This window comes from Prionailurus viverrinus, chromosome C1 (assembly GCF_022837055.1).
Source record: "Prionailurus viverrinus isolate Anna chromosome C1, UM_Priviv_1.0, whole genome shotgun sequence".
NCBI lineage: Eukaryota > Metazoa > Chordata > Mammalia > Carnivora > Felidae > Prionailurus > Prionailurus viverrinus.
The window spans coordinates 38,485,800-38,502,277 of NC_062568.1; the positions used below are offsets into that span (position 1 = coordinate 38,485,800).

Here is a 16,478-nt window from a genome sequence, read left to right on the forward strand (position 1 = left end):
GGCTCAAAGATTTAACAAGAGAACCACGGGAAAGAGAGAAGGAAAGAAAGAAAGAAAGAAAGAAAGAAAGAGATTTAATGGGAAGAATTCCTCAATTCCTATGACCTGATACTGTCTAGACAACATAAATAAATAATGTTGTTTATGGTTAACATAAGTAAGCAATCAAGTAAGAATTGACTTGAGAATATGGAGACCAAATCAGAGACTTTTAATTTTAAAACCAGCAAAAAGGTTTTTAAATTTCTTTCTTGTGTTTTCTTTGTTTTACTTTAGAAAACACAGAAAAGGATAGAGAAGAAAATTTAAATCACATAGAGAACATACATTTAATGTAAGTGCTGACTTGAAGGTTTAGAATCTTCCGGGACCTCGCTGTAAATTCTTAGGAGAATCTGATTGGATCAGCTTGGATCACATGTGTCCCTTGATCCAGTCACCTGCAGCCAGGGAGGGTTAGGATCATATCTCAGTTGCAGGACCCACCTCTTTGGGTTTTTAGAGAAGAAGGTCATCAAGGACCCAAAAGGGGTCAATTAAATCTGGTTTGAGAAGACTGTCTCTGATAGCAATGTGGGAGATGGATTGGGGTGCACAGGACTGGAGACAGAGACATGGGTTTTGGGCTGTTGCCGTGATCTAGACTGGAAAAGAGCCTCCTGAACTAAGTAGTATCTGTGGGATGGAGAGCTGCAGAAACATCTGAGAGAAAATTAAGGAGTGGAATCAACCGTCTTTGGTGAGTAATTTGATACCGGAGATGAGAGTGGGTTTAGGTAAGAGGATGTGAGAATTGGTGACAAGATCTTGATTTTGAGGTGCCTGTGGGACATCTAAGCAGACATGTCTGATAGGCAGTTATGTGCCTTTAGACCTTAGGAGGTGACCTGGGTTGGAGCGAGGTGGTATTAAAGCCAGGGACAAGGATCAGATAACCAGGGAGAATGCGTGGAGGGAAGAGAAGGCTGAGGCTAGAACCCAGGGAGGAACCGTTCATGTGTAAGGGACCGGTAAACCAGGGACGTGCCACCCACAAAGGAGGCTGAGGTGTGACTGGGGAGGCAGGAGAACCAGGATGGAGTGCTGTCATGGAAACCAGCATGGAGTGCTGCCGGGAAGTTAACAGAAAATGCTGCAGCCAAATCAATAACACAGCTCCTGGAAAGAGCCTGTTCAACTTAGCAGCAAGGTGGATTCACGGGAGAGGGGAGGGACAGAGGATGGAGCCCGGCCGCAGGAGTGACTGTGCAGTGAGAATGGAGCTGACATTAGGGATGCTTGACCTCAAGGGAAGGAGAGAGAGTAAGGCAGAAGCAGGAGTGAAAGGGATCCAGAGGGAGGGGCGTATGTGGGAGAGAGAGAGAGAGAGCGAGGAATGCGGTTCGGTGAATTTAAGAAGCCTCATCAAGGGTAGGATGCCAGAGATGGAACCCTGAGCACAAGGGGGAAAAGATGTATCCAGTGCTGTAGACAGAAAAGGAAGAGAGATGAATGTAAGTGCAGCTAACTGTAGAGCGAGAGGAGCCGCAGGCTGAGGGATATTTGCCGGGTGGCCTCCGTTTGCTCAGTAAGACCCGGTCATCTGCTGAGAAGGTAGGAGGAAGGTGGAGAGGACCTGGGCAGCGTGAATTCTTTGCATTGTGAATTGGGGACATTGAGAGACGTCCCCGACTGCTGTCGGAACCCATGATCTGAGCAGCAGGATTTCTCTGTAAAACTCAGCATCTGGGCCAGAAGGGAAAAACCCCACACAATGAGGTTGGTCTGGTTCGGGGTTTTGCTGAGTGTGGGGACAACATCAAAGGGGAAAAAAGGGGGAAGCGATATGGCATGGGCAAGGTGTGACCGAGACTGAGGACAGCGCTCATGTGACTGAAAAAAATCTACTTTCTCCAGCCATGTGTGATTGTGTTACAACAGCTGACAAAGCCTTGACTCTTTTGCCTTAATGTTGTCACTCTGTATTAGGCTTAGACAGTCTGTCGGTTGGCTAAGGGTTCTCCTTCCCACAGGGATAGAAATAAAATCATAATAAACATTTCTTAGACCTTCAGGACATTCGTGCTAGCGGCTTCTCACATTTTACATTATCTAATTCCCATGACGATCTTGTCCTTATGTCTGGTATTGCCCTCATTTACAGACGATATTTGGACTCAGAGCTTAATTAACTCCAAATTCACGTGAGCTTGGCTGATTTTTTAAAATAGCCCCTTGCCCCAAGTCAATTCCAAATGGGGTGTTTGCTTCAGCTTTTGAACATTCTACTAGAGCTCCTGACGACGTATGTGTCTCCAAATAGCCCCAAATAAATAAAGAAATCTCAAAGAATACAAATTTCAATTTCCATGAATGGAAGGAACCTGGAGAGAAGTGGTCCTTAAGCCTATGGGGACAGGGCAGGGAAGCAGGGGAAGGGGCAGGAGAGTGAACACTCTCAGAGTGCTGAGCATGCCCCCAGAATTGCAGATCCTGGACCGGTATATCTGGCAGGAAAGCCCCTGAATGCTGAAAATCTTGAACACTTTGATCAGAGGCTTTTCTGAAAACTTCCTCCCTTCGCCTGCCAGCCACGTGGAGGACTGAGAAATCTCATTAAAGGCCTTTCAAAAAAGCTCCATGTCGTGGAGCATCTGCCTCTGGTGTGCGAGAGATTACACACGAGTGATCTTGGCCAGGGGGACCCAGGCAGCTCCAGGCTTTGCCAGGGAGACACAGGACTTCAAAAGGGAGGCACTCAATTAAGGAAGCAGCCTTTCCTGGTCGTGGCTCTGAATCTCATTTCCAGCACAGGCTCCTCTGGTAAATGATAAGAAGCCAGGGATAAGAGCCTGCTTGTCGCCTGAATGGCTTCCTTCCTGAGGGAGAAGAGAAAAAGGAAAGAAAAAAGATTAGCACAAGCATCAGGCTCCTGATTTAGCTTCCATTCTGAAAAAAAAAAAAAAAAAAAAAGAAATTACAAAGAGCCCTTTACCGTCTGAGGCTGTTTGGATTTCTCTTCTTGCACTGCCCCATTCAGGTTGTGTTTTATTTCTTATGGTTGACCCTGTGCATTGTGGGGCATTGTGTCCTTTTTCTATGGAAGGCACTTAATGGATTAAACCTGAAAAAAGTCAGTGGTAACCAGACATCCATTAGAAGGGTCTATTTACATGCAGTCACTCCTGCAATTTTTAAAAAGCACAGAATTAAAAGAAAAAATTGCTGGAAAATACAATCATTAGAGTCCTTTGTCCCTCTTGGTTCCACCCCTTCTTACCCCCTATCTGTCAAAGAGGAGGGGAAGGTATCCAGTAACTTCTTTGAGATGGGACCTTGGGAGCAAGGGCACAGCTTCTGGAGCAAAAAGAACACTCAGGACCAACGAGGAAGAATAGGCCTCTGGATCTTAACGTTTTCCATTCTGCTCCTGCTGTATCTGAGGATCTTTTCCCCCTAAGGTCATAGAAACTGTCTTGAACAATTTGATTCAGGACAACTTCTAAAATCCTTTACAAAAAGCAATGGGCCTGATTTGAAATTTCAGATTCGAGCCTATTTTATATCAACAGAGTCCTGGGCCAGAGAGTAACTGACAGGGAAGTTCAGAAATTTCACATCTCTCACTCCATGGAGTATTTGCACCTGTGAATCCTTCCTCGAAAGGACTATTATTATTTGTAATTTTTTTAAGTTTATGTATTTTGAGAGACACAGAGAGATAGTGCGTGTGCACATGCAAGGAAGCAGGAGAGGGACAGAAAGAAAAGGAAAGAAGGAGAAGGAAAGAGAATCTCAAGCTGTCAGCGCAGAGTCCAATGTGGGCCTCGAACTCGCACGAGATCATGTGACCATGAGATCATGCTCTGAGCCGAAATCAGAGTCGGATGCTTAACTGACTAAGCCACCCAGGTGCCCTTATTTATAAAGTTTTTTAAATCTACACATTCAGAACTTGGTCATTTTTTGCTTTCGGCGTGCTTTGTGATCTTCACATGGTTAGCATCGTTGTTAGCAGGACACATCTTACTCGTTAATGGAGAAGGCTGGTAGCAAACACCCGATAAACATCTTTTCCATTCAGTATGGATACGAAAAGTTTTCTTTGATTTACAGAAAGCACATAGCTCACAAAAAATGCAGCATCAAGATTCTCCTTTGGTAAAATATAAATTGAGGCACATTAAAAAATTTTAAGAGTCTATTTGAGCAAATATTGATTTGAATCAGGAAGCATCCATCTGGCAGAAAGAAAGGAGCTCCAAGAAGCTGTACAGAATGAAAGACTTTTATAGCCAGAAGGGAGCAGAAACAAGGAAGTTCTACTAGGCAAAACGTGGGTTCGTTGATGCACTTTCCTTTAGGGAAGGGCAGGGGTCTATCGGGCAGATTACCTAACTCCTGCTGATCAGGCGACTCCTGATTGACTGGTTTAAGGTTTTATTAATGGGAGAGTTACTTCTCGGTTTGATGACTCAGGGCTTAGTATAAGGGACTCCACTTGGGGCCTGTTGTCTTGCTAACACATCTCAAATTACTTTTTAAAGTAGAAAACCTTGGGGCGCCTGGGTGGCACAGTCGGTTAAGCGTCCAACTTCAGCCAGGTCACGATCTCGAGGTCCGTGAGTTCGAGCCCCGCGTCAGGCTCTGGGCTGATGGCTCGGAGCCTGGAGCCTGTTTCCGATTCTGTGTTTCCCTCTCTCTCTGCCCCTCCCCCGTTCATGCTCTGTCTCTCTCTGTCCCAAAAATAAATAAAAAACGTTGAAAAAAAAATTAAAAAAAAAAATAAAGTAGAAAACCTTGGGGCACCTTGGTGGCTCAGTAGGTTAAGCCTCTGACTTCGGCTCAGCATGATCTGGTGGTTCCGGAGTTTAAGTCCTGCACTGGGCTCCGTGCGGACAGCTCAGAGCCTGGAGCCTGGTTCATATTCTAGGTCTCCCTGTCTCTCCCTGCTCATGCTCTGTCTGTCTCTCAAAAATAAACATTTAAAAAAATTTTTTTAAATAATGTAGAAAAGCTTAAGGGTTATAGAGCATAAAAATAATAAAAATTCAGAAAGCTTTTGTTGTGTTGACAGCCTAAAACAAAATGCAAAACGAAAATCAATTCAACAAGTATTTATTGACCAACTACGCTAGATGCTTCTAGGAATACAAAGATAAATTTAACATGAATGAATGTCAAGTCCTACATTTAGGTTCAGTCAGTTGCATAAGCTCACATTACATGGTACATGAGCGAATTAATTAAAAGTTGATGTAAAATAAGCCTTGAACCTTTGTTGTGACTGGAAAACAGCTGATGAAGACGTGCCTTCTCCAATCGAAGCACAATATCTAGTGTATCTAGTACAAAAGTGGACTTTTTTTTATTTTTACGGTTTGTTTATTTATTTTGAGAGAGACAGAGAGAGTGCACTCAAGTGCTCGCAAGCGGGGAGGGGCAGAGAGAGAGAGAGGGAGAAAGAGAGAGAGAGAGAATCCCAAGCAGGCTCCTTGCCCAGCACAGAGCCTGATGTGGGGCTCTGAACTGTGAGATCATGACCCTAGCAGAGATCAAGGGTAGAGGTCAAGAGTCAGATGCTTAACCGACTGAGCTACCCAGGTGCCCCCAAAAGGGGGCATTTTAAAGCAGACTTTTACAAAGCAGAATCCATGCAAAGGGAGACACATGTGTGGTTAGAGGTCTTGGGAAGCATATAATGTGAGGAACACTTGAGGGAATGGAGACTGTTTACCCTCGAGAGGATCAGAGGTAGGAAGGAGCTAGAATCACAGAATTGACAAGAGAATGACCAATTTTGCACTTTTTTGTCTAACCCCTGTCTTTTACAGATGCAAAATCAGGCCCAGAAAAGGGAAATGCTTTGCTGATCTCCATCTACAGCCTTGCCTAAACCTGCTGGTTCTGTTTCTGTAGTACCAAGGTACTAATCCCAGTACTCATTATATAGCTCGGTTTAGGCTTCCAGTCGACTGTTGGTTGATTCCTGTTGTCAGAAAGGATGGACCTTCCTTGCCCTCAAAGCCATTTGAGTGTTGGAAAGAAGAGGAAGCCAAGAGTCCAATTCTCTCATCATCCACCTGGCAAATACCTTCTTATCCTGAAAGGCAGCTCAAATATCATCTCTTCTCTGAGCCCTCACTTACAGTTCTGCAGTAAAAATTAATGACTCTCTCCTCTCATTTCCCCCATCTGGAAATAAGTCACTGTAGCATCTTTCACACTGAATTGTAATTATTTATCATAATTACTTGTACATTCATCTTTCCATCTCTGAGCGCCTGATCTAGCACATCTCAAAAACCAGGCCTGGCTGACACCCTCCCCTGGCATTCCATACAATGTCTCAGTTTAACCATGGCATCCTCACAGCATGACTATCTGAGGGCACTCAGGCTCCAAGAGCAGGTTCCAGTGAGCAAGGCAGAAGCTAGTGGCCTTTTGGGACCTTGCTTCAGAAGTCATTCTTGCCAGGCCTCCCAAGATTCAAAGAGTGGGTCATAGACCCTACTTCTCTATGAGAAAAGTGCCAAAGAATTCACAGCCATGTTTTAAAACTTCCACAGCTTGATAGGAAACAAACTAAAAAATATGTAAAATACTGTGTATAATGTCTAATGGCAATACATTTTATTAAAAGAAAAGAGTAAAAAAGGCAGATAGAGAATACTGTGACTTGAGGAATTAGGAGTGAAATTCTAGGTAAGAGGAAATTCTGGTAAAAGAAAGCCTTACTGATAAGTTTGAGCAAATGTTTTTCGCTGTTTGATCTTTAACTCCTATGTTCAACCATCTTTCCCTTTCGTCCGTGTCTTTAGGCCATGTTCTGATTGACTTCACAGTACTCAAAGTTGTTCCGGCCATAGACTTTTGAAGATTTTACTTTTATGGCATTGTCTATCACAGTCTGTAATGTGAATTCCTTTCTGCCTATTTAACAAGACATGTCACATACAATCCTTGTCTCACACGACACTGTGTTAACAGAAACTCGTGCATTTCAGAATTGTGTCCTTGCTGAGATATGTCATTACTACAGAATCATGCAAGGGAGCAGACAGTTTCTTCCTATCTGCATGAGTATCAGTTAACATGATACTCTGCAAAGCAAAAAAATACCAGTCTTCTTTCATTTTTTATTTTTTTTTAATTTTTGTTAAGGTTTTATTTATTTTTGAGACAGAGAGAGACAGAGCATGAATGGGGGACGGGCAGAGAGAGAGGGAGACACAGAATCGGAAGCAGGCTCCAGGCTCTGAGCCATCAGCCCAGAGCCCGACGCGGGGCTCGAACTCACAGACCGTGAGATTGTGACCTGAGCTGAAGCCGGACACTTAAGTGACTGAGCCACCCAGGCGCCCCCTTCTTTCATTTTTTAAAAAACACATTAGGGATGTCTGGGTGTCTCAGGCAGTTGTGTCCGACTCTTGATTCCAGCTCAGGTCCTGATCTCAGGGTTGTAGGATCCAGCCCTGTGTTGGGCTCCAAGCTAAGCATGGAGCCTGCTTGGGATTCTCTCTCTCTCTCTCTCTCTCTCTCTCTCTCTCTGTCTGTCTCTCTCTGCTCCTCTCCCATTTGTGCTCTCTCTCTGTCTCTCTCAAAATAAATCAACATTAAAAAAAATTTTTTTTAAGTTATTATTTCAAAGCTTCTCTTGAATACTTAAATACTGCTCCTTGGCAGGCACTGCTTGACATTTTTGAGCCAGGATACTTAGGTGTTTGGGATGTCGAATAAGTGTTTTCAAAGAAAAGTTCACAAAAGTGAAAGTAAGGTAAAACACAATGTGAGCTAAGGTAGCTGGTAGACGTTGTGTGCATGTGTGCACTTTGGGTGTTCCTGTGGGCTCAGCTGATTGCGGTTTTATGCATTTACCTAATATTTCTCACAGACGACGTTGCACATAAGCAAAAGCAAGATTAGTGTCATGCCGAAATTATTCCCTGGTGTATCAATCATGTGGAAACAAACCCACAATTTCAAAATACGTGTTATAGCAGAACTGATTGTATTGACTTTGAGACCCTATTGTCATACAAGTAGAGATATTGAAGGAGATATTTGTCTCAAATTCAAGGAAGAGATCAAAGTTAGATATACAAATTAAAAGGCCATCGATGCCTACACTTATAAGTGAGGAAAATAAATTAGAAAGTCATTGGTTTATACATGTATTTAAATCCATGAGATCAAACAGAGATCGAATATATCAGAGAATATTGAGAATATTGAGATATTGAGAATATCAGACTGAGATATTCCAAAATACAAGGGTTAAAGGGAAGAGGAGCAACCAGCAAAGGAGACTCAAAAAGAACAGCTGTGATGTAGGAGTAAAACTGAAGATTATTTTAGAAACAAGATGAAAAATGTGTTTTCAAGGAGAAGAGAATGATCAGCTTTGTCCAGTTCTTCTGGCTAACCAAACAAGATGGGGACAGAGATTTAATCATTGATGGAGCAGTAGGAGCCAAAGACTAACTGCAGAGGGTTCCAGAGAGAAAGGAAGGAAAGTAATTGGAGACAGCAAGTGTAGATAACTCCACCAGCATTTTTGCTCCATCAGGGAGAGTAGAGAAGTGGGGTAGTCATTAGTCTGGGATATAAGGTCACAAGAGATTTTTTTGAGATTTTTTTTGAGATGGGAGAAATTATAGCAGACTTGTATGCTGATAGAAATGGAAAGGGGAAGGGAAAATTTGATGATGCCCTAGGGAGAAGAAATAACTGACAGAGGTAAGTCCCTCAGTATGGAGGAGGGGATGCAGGCGATTCAGCACCCAAGTAGGGCTCCTTTTTTTCTCTTAGTAAAATAACAAGCAAGCTCATCAACTGAGTAAAGATGGGAGGGATGGAGAGATTGAGGAAAGCCACGAAGGCATAAAACAGTTATCTGAGAGGTAGGAATAAACTAGGGAAATGTGGGTAGATGGCTGGGTAGCAGTAAGTGGCCCAGTGGAGATTAGTGCTCATGAGGTGATCAGGTAACAATCATATAAAGTGCTTGGAACAGTGCCTGACATGTTGGCACTTGGAACAGCACATCGTAATAGTGCTGTCGTTGGTAGCCATTTGTTGTTTTTGTTATTACTGTTGTTAATATTATATCACACCTTTTACTCTTAAGAAACTTTAAGCCATCTTAAAAAGAGAGGAGAGGAATTTAATATTGAACTAATATAGCCTCATTGTAAGAATTTTCCATTACCGTTTCCTAGCACAAGGCTCTGCTTTTAAGGAGATCAGGGTTGGTCTACCGAAGTAGTCACTTCCTCTAGGGCTGCTGTACCGATGGTGCAGGGAACTCCAGGAATCCAGTTCCAGATTCACTCCAGTGAATGACTAATGACTAATACATTCGGATTCACTATGACCTAAGTTAGGCCATCACAGAACACTGTGACCCTGGGAACCGTAGTCAGTCTCATGGTAGATCATGACCCAATGATATTCTTCCCCTATATTGCTATATAAAATTGAGAGCAGGAGAATTTTCTTTCTCTTGGGCTGCCTAAACTGGGACATGCTCTATACCATTGTCCAGTAGATGCTTTCAACTGATCACTGATGTGTCTCCAACAGATGGTGTCCATCCCTTCAGAATGCACTGAATAATACCCACAGCACTTTCATTACTCACTTGTGGCTTCTAGAATACAGTCTCATTTTCTCATTTCTCCTCCTATTGGTCCAGTTGTATTTCTATCAAAAGTCGATTGCATTTGTTTCCAAACCTGCTTATAACACCTGTTCTTTCCTTTAATTATGTAACATGGTGGGGCACCTGGGTGGCTCAGTCGGTTAAGCATCCCACTTGGGCTCAGATCATGATCTCATAGTTTGTGAGTTCGAGCCCCGCATCGGGCTCTGTGCTGACAGCTCGGAGGCTGGAGTTTGCTTTGGATATTGTGTCTCCCTCTTTCTCTCTCCACCTCACGCTCTGTCTCTCTCTCTCAAAAAATAAATAAACATTGAAAAAAAATTTTAATTATGTAACACAGTGTATGCTGTACAAATCAATGATATATGCAAAGAGACTTATACCCATGAAGACAAAGGTAAATGCTGAGGAAAGACTTGAGAAAAGCAAAGCACTATACAAAATATTGTTAAAAATTTATGTGTGGGCATATAAAATATAAAAGATTGAAAGAATCATAAACTTCAGGTTTAAAAGCATCTTTAGGTTCTCCTTCCATTATAAAGAAACCAACACTAAAAATAATACACAGTGGAATGGTTTATGCAAGACAGACAACTCAGAACTGTAATCAGAGAGAACTTGGCCCTTTATGGAGAAGTTGGTAAATAAATGTATATTAAAATATTTTAGGTTAAAATAGAATGTTTAAAATAACCACATACCCTTTTTATGATTTTATACGGTAATCAACTTTTTAAATTTACTTACCACCTCCCAGACCTGACCCCATAGGATGAGCATAATTCGATAGCTACTTTTGAAAGCTCTGTCTTTCCAAATATACTAGGAGGTGAAATACAGACAGTGGAGGGTTTCATTAAATAAATAACATGCAAAAGTAAGCACTGAATGGAGAAGGAAGCTTAGGTCAAAGTCCGATCAGAAGTCCAGTTTAAATTTGTGTCAGGGATGTTCATTGGTGCTCCCAGATATCTAACTGGGAAAGAAAACAGTTTGCAAGAATTTAACAAAAGCAGGAGGACAAGTGTTTCCAAGAACGATATGTAGAGGTAGGAGGTGATGAGACAGGCTGATGGGTCTAGGGTTTATCAGGATTCCCAAGTCGTGAAGCAAAGACCAGGCATGGAGGGGAGCACAGACCCTAAGGGAGAGGATTTTTTGCTGTCTGCTCCATTTTATGCTGTTAATGGAACCTACTAACCATGGGCCTCAAGCTGCTATCTAGAGTCAGAAGGATGTTAAAAGACCTCAAGGTGAATCTTGATCCAATTTGAGGAAGAGCTGGAGACACTGAGATTAATTCACACTGTGAAAGATTTGGGCACTAATTTTTAACGTGTAGACTTGTTGAACAGAATTATTTGAAGTAGGAAAGCAAAACGTTTTCTATTTTGGAAAAAGTATTCCAGGCATTATTCATGACTGACATTTTTCTCTTCTTAAAGACAAGTGCATATATACTCAATGCCAGCAGGCCTAAGAAAGAATTCCTTTTCAGATGCCATATTAAGATAGCATACCTCATGTACTCACCTTGTACTTCCTTGTTGTCTCTAGAGATAAGTCAAAAATGGTTACAGGCTTTAAAGTCCTAATCGCTTTTACTAAAAAGCCAAAGGCCCCTTGACCTTTTGAGAAGATATCATAAAGCTAGGTTGATGACTAATACAATATAAGTCTAATTTGAATTTTTCACTATTTCTAGATTAACTCTCCAGAGTTTTATTAAGATTTCTTAGACAATTTTGCCACTAGTCAGGTATAACTGTATTTAGCAATAAATTATTACTTTTCTGAAGACATCCATTTGCCATGCATCAAATTAGATAGTAGCTGTGTGATCTGAGTTTCTTCTGTTTCAACAAGCGATTTAGCAATCATGTATGTTCCATTTTCTCGGACAGATACTAACATGCTGAACTTCCTATGCTATTAAACTTGTTTAGTGCCCTAACTAATATTTATCTAAGCCTCTGTGAAGTCAAGTTTTTCATCTGCAGAAGAAAGTGACTATAATAAACAAAGAAGGATCTGGAGGTGTAACAGACTAAGTCCTCCTAGTGCCCAGTGTATTTGGATTCACTTCTCAATGGAAATCTGGCAACATAATTCAGAGGACAAGTGACAAGTTCAATCTAAGGAAGCTTCATAACAATCTTAAGACTGTAATTGAATGTTTTGGGGGCAGTTAAGTTGTAACCTTTCATTCATTCATTCATTGGTTTTCTTCCTTCAACATTAAACATATCTAAAGGTTATATATGCAAGATGTAAAGACAAGATACATATTTATATGGAGGCTTAGAACAGTGCTCAATAATATAAAAACCAAGTAGCAACAAGGTAGTCCATTTTCAATTGCTAGTCATGTGGTATTGGTCAGTGAGTGTTGTGAATCAGAAGAAGGAAGGAATCTCAGAAGCCGATGTGCAGGGTAACACCCTGGGACTTGAGCAGGGTCTTGAAGGATACACTGGAATCAAGTAGATGAATGGATCCTATGCATATAGGATGAATGAGGGGAAGGAGGGAACAAGGTGTGGGCATGGAAATGACCGTGCTTGCTTAGACTGCATGGGCTAGTCCAGCCCATCTGCCTGTGGTAGATGTCTAATATATTTTTGTTGAATTTAACTGCTGAAGCATTGGAGGAGAGTCCTGGGTGCTGGCCAGCAGTAACGGAATGTCTGAAGTCTCTTGAGCCAGGGCTTGGCAGGATGAAATTAGGTAAGTGTAGTTCAGGAATAATATAACAAGAGCTTGGAGTAGCTTAATCAGTGCATCGGTCATAGACATTGGTTGAGGAAAATGGAAATATGTATCAAATTTATCCATTCAAAGTGAATCCAGGGGTGCCTGGGTGGCTCAGTCAGTTAAGTTTCTGACACTTGATTTTGGCTCAGGTCATGATCTCAGGGTTTGTGAGATCGAGGCCCATGTTGGGCTCTGTGCTGGGCATGGAGCCTGTTTGGAATTCTCTCTCTCTCCCTCTCTTTCTCCGCCCCTCTCCCACTGGCGCGCATGTGCGAACTATCTCTCCCTCCCTGTCTCTCTCTTTCTCTCTCAAAACAAACAAACAAACAAACAAACAATAAACAAACAAAAAAAAAAAGTGGGAGCACCTGGCTGACTCAGTTGTTTAAGCGTTAGACTTTAGCTCAGGCCATGAGCTTGTGGTTCATGGGTTCAAGCCCCATGTAGGGCTCTGTGCTGACAGCTCAGAGCTTGAAACCAGCTTCAGATTCTGTCTCCATCTCTCTCTCTCTGCCCTTCCCTGTCTTGCACTCTGTCTCTGTCTCTCTTTCTCTCTCAAAAATAAACATTAAAAAATAATCTAAAATTTTTTTAAAAAACCAAAGTGAATCCCAGCATTTTTGTGTGATGTCTGGAAGACAAATAAGTCTCTGTTGTGATATAGTTCTGGACAATGAAAAATAAACTGAAGCTTTGACAAGGGGCTCCCAGAAAAACTCCTTTAAAAGTAAGATTCAATAAGCATGCACCATTTTTGCCCTTTCTGCTTTTTCCTTAATTCCTGGAAGTGGAAGCTCTGACTAGAGCCATGAAAAAAGGGCCAAGAGGCTCACTGCAACCTTGGCCTTGATGATTTTGAACCACCCAACCCACAACAGCAAATACCTATCCATCTCCTACTTATCACATGAGAAAAAGTAATGTTTACCCTGTTTAAGCCACTGTTGAGTTTTCTGCTGCATACAACTAATTTCACCTCTGCTAACTTCTCTTCCTTAAGTTTTCAACTTTAAATTTCCAATTCTCCCCCAATCCCATTCCCTTAACCTGCCCTTGCATTTCTCCTATCAGTAGCACACAATTTTCCGTTTCCCCAACAAGCCGTGTCCGCTCACCTGTAGGCCTTGTGTATGCTTTCTCCTATTTCTTCTCTCTCCCTCAAACTCTTCTCTTCAAAGTCAATCTTTACGTCTCCCTGTAGATGGCATTTCTCCCTCGATCACCCCCACCCCCACCCCCATCCAGATTTGAAGCCTTCCTGTGTATTCCAAAGCACATGTTATTCTCCATTAGAAAAACAACACATCAAAGGGGCTGCTTTGAGAATGCCACGCCTTTCAATATGCTCAACATATGGGAATTACGAGGACCCAAGGCTTCCACATCCATGTTAGCCGTCTACTTTTGGTGTTTCCCAGAGAGCCTTGTGGCCTGACAGCCTGCCAGAGAACATGTGAAATACTGGATTCCATCATGCCCAAGAGAAGATCTTTTATCCAATGGAGTGGAGAGAAAAAAAAAAAATGGAGCCACTTAGTTCTTATTTTTTATCATATTGATCTAATAGTCAATTCAAAACATAGGCAGGGTTGGTTTATCCATTTTTTCCTGGTAATTGAGTACCAAGCTTGCTCTATCATGCTTTGATGTAAACATCCAGCAGATTCTGACCTGTTCTACCTTGGTTCCAACATTTATATCACTTTATTTTCCATCTAAAAAATAGTGCTTGTGAATAGATACTTTTCTCCGCCTATATTCTTTCCTTCTCTCTCCCTTCTATTCAAAGAAATAGCTCCATTCTCATGGTCTTTAGGTAGGTTTTGTAGCAGGGCTGGAACAGAAGCAGCTTAGAGAAAGGTCTGGCTTTGTCTTATAAAAGCCTGAATCTTAAGGAAGAGCTCCGTAGCTCTCTTGCCCTCTCTCCCCAGATGATAAAAGGATCTCTTGGTCTGTTTGTGGGGAGAAAGTGAGAGAGAAAGCAAGTGAGCAGGAGAGATGCAGACGGAGGCGAAGTCTGAGAGAGTGAGATCCATAAGCAGAGGGCAACTATGCTGCTCTTTGCAGAAGCTCTGAGAGGAAATGGCTGCACGGGGCGTGTGGGCAAAGGACCACGGGCTTCTGAACCAACATCTTCTGCCCCTAAGCATGTAATGGAAACAGCAGAGGGCCACTGGGCCTGCAACAATAAACAGACAAGAACGATGGACATCAGAAGGCCACATGTATGGACAACCAGAAGGTGTTTCCCCACTCTCCCACCTCCCCCTCCTGAGGTCTTGGAAATTCACAGAATCCAAACTATGGCACTTACCCAACAGAACTGGGGAGAAGCCCAAGAAAGATGAAGGTTGTCAGGACTACCACACCTGCATGCATTTGTTGCATCTCATACAAAAGTGCCTGGTCAAAGGGCGAACGTGCAGGCCGAGAGAATCCCATGTGTTCTCTACACCCCAAGCCCTGCACCTAGAGAAAGAGGGTTTTTGTGATTTTTCTACCCTTAAGCTACCCAGAAGAGGTGCTTTGGGAAATTAGTTGTTAGTGGAGCCCTGAAAGTTTACTCCCACCAACCCAGAGTCAAAAATTAATGTGAATCTTAGACAAGCTCTAGTCTCCCATACCTAAACTCTACATGAGATCCATAGCCACTATATAATGTTTGCCAGGCCTGCCTGATCACCGAGAATATCAAATGAAGAAATACATATGGACAAAGTGTTTGAAAACTGATGAAATGCGCACCAGCTTAACGCATTATTATCAACAGCTTTGAGCTTTTAGGCCAGAACATTTCTTTTTGTGTATGATTCACGTGATCAGTATAAAATATTTCATTTCTCTTGGTTGCGTGTTATTTGGAAGTGTGAAGGAAGGGCTAAGCCTACAAAACTGCATGTGTACTTCATACCATTGCATTTGGCTTGTGGAATGGTCATTCTACGTCCTTAGATCATTTATTTGTTTAGCAGAGACAATGTATGTTCTATGCACTATTAAATAAAATTGATGATGGTAACACTAAAATTAAAAATATAAAGCACCATGAATCTCAGTGAAATTGTTCTTAAAGGACTCTGAAAAGCAAACTTCCACAAGGCCAAAATAATTTCCTCTGTTGGAACACCAGACCACGTTTAAAATGAAAATATGGCTTGCATATAAAACTACATGGTTTTGCCCTATATTGTCACAGCAAGATCTGAACCTGGGGACTCTATTTTTGAAATGGAATCCAATAAAACTTCTATTTTGGCCTCATAAAGGCCTTTCCCTCTTTCCTGTTCCTGCCTCATTTTGTTTTTTAAACTATAACTAAAATTACTTAGAAAAAATGTTTTGAGACATGTGAATTCATTTAGAAAGCAGTTCTGCTGTAAAATATCTTTTTGGCATCATTTTCAATGAGCTCACTCTCCCCTTTTCCTTTTGTTTAAAGACGGTGGAAACTGGTAGGAGGAAAGACTAATAGCCAGGGAGGGGGGTGGGGGGGATGGTTGGAGCCCTCAGGACAGCCCGTGACAGGAAGTCCCAGTGGAACAACCCACAGTCACAGGAAGTGAGGAGCCTTTCTTCCCAGAGTCTTCTGCAGCTGTGTGGCTCGAGGAGGCCACATTCCTGCACCGACCTCCACTTAATTACTCTGACCAACAAAGCCCCAAAGTCTGTCCTCAAAGTTGTAAGAGTATTTTCCGATTAAAAAAAAAATGTTTTGACTCCTCACCTCTTCCAGGCCAGCCACTGCTGTGGGCTCCACCCCCAGAAGGGCCTTGGAGCCTCTTCTCCCTGAGTAAACTAGCTCCTGGGACTGTTCCCAGGCACTGGGTGGAAGAGCTTGGTAAGACCAAACAGGCTTTAAAGAAAGTCTATCCGGGTGCCTGGGTGGCTCAGCGGGTTAAGCGTCCGCCTTGGCTCGGGTCATGATCTCGCTCAGACCATGACTGACTCAGGTCATGATCTCGCAGTTCCTGAGTTCAGGCACTGCCTCGGCTCAGTGCTGACAGCTCAGAGCCTGAAGCCTGCCTTGGATTCTGTGTCTCCCTCTCTCTCTGCCCCTCCCCCCTTCCTGCTCTCTCCC

General features: G+C 42.5%; 1 long non-coding RNA gene across 1 annotated transcript; it reads right to left on the bottom strand.

Annotated features, from left to right (window-relative positions):
* Positions 1-317: 317 nt before the first annotated feature.
* On the bottom strand, positions 318-9,273 carry LOC125173158 (uncharacterized). The gene is made up of 3 exons (XR_007154942.1): positions 9,191-9,273; positions 2,975-3,103; positions 318-2,858 (listed from the first exon to the last, which is right to left on the bottom strand). It is a non-coding gene; the product is annotated as an uncharacterized LOC125173158 (long non-coding RNA).
* Positions 9,274-16,478: the final 7,205 nt, after the last annotated feature.